At 37.7% G+C, this 541-nt stretch overlaps 1 long non-coding RNA gene across 1 annotated transcript in view; it reads left to right on the top strand.

Annotated features, from left to right (window-relative positions):
- LOC140206946 (uncharacterized) overlaps window positions 1-264 on the top strand; it is a 4473-nt gene extending 4209 nt beyond the window's left edge. Inside the window, exon 4 of the long non-coding RNA XR_011888434.1 lies at window positions 186-264. This is a non-coding gene — a long non-coding RNA (uncharacterized lncRNA). The remainder of the gene's footprint in view (window positions 1-185) is intronic.
- The last annotated feature ends 277 nt before the right edge of the window (window positions 265-541 follow it).

Below are 541 nucleotides of genomic sequence, written 5' to 3'. Positions count from 1 at the left end.
TTTAAAAGTCGAAGCGGACTGGTTGTGTAAACCAGAAATATTGCAGACAATCTGTCGCCAATAATGGATGTTTCAAAGAAATTGTTTGTTTTGACTCCACATTGAACATTGTCCCAAAAGTTACTTTGTTTGGTGAAACTGTGTTTTTCTAATCAATTTGATGCCCCTCATTTTCGCTCGAACAGAGGCCCAGTCGTAGATTCGCTTGCATCTGGCTTTCCATGTTTTCTCTTCGACTGACAGCAATGATGAAATGACCGACAGCACATCAGGATTTCCAAATCATTTGCAGCTCGAATCGTCGACGGTTCATTCCCATACTTCACATCAGCCCGTTGAAGACCAAAAAAAAACTAAATGTGCCCTCTTTTGCTTTCACTTTCTATATGTTATTGTCTGTAAAGTACGCGGTTGTAGAATTGTTCAATATATACACAATAAAGGGTGCGGTGCTCAAATATTAGCAGCAGACTATGGAACTAATATAATATATGCGGGAAGAATTCCATATGATTGTTTTGAATTAAATTGTACATTTATA

This window comes from Mobula birostris, chromosome 13 (assembly GCF_030028105.1).
Source record: "Mobula birostris isolate sMobBir1 chromosome 13, sMobBir1.hap1, whole genome shotgun sequence".
NCBI lineage: Eukaryota > Metazoa > Chordata > Chondrichthyes > Myliobatiformes > Myliobatidae > Mobula > Mobula birostris.
The sequence above is the reverse complement of the archived record's forward strand: the minus strand, read 5'-3'. Positions and strand labels throughout refer to the sequence as shown.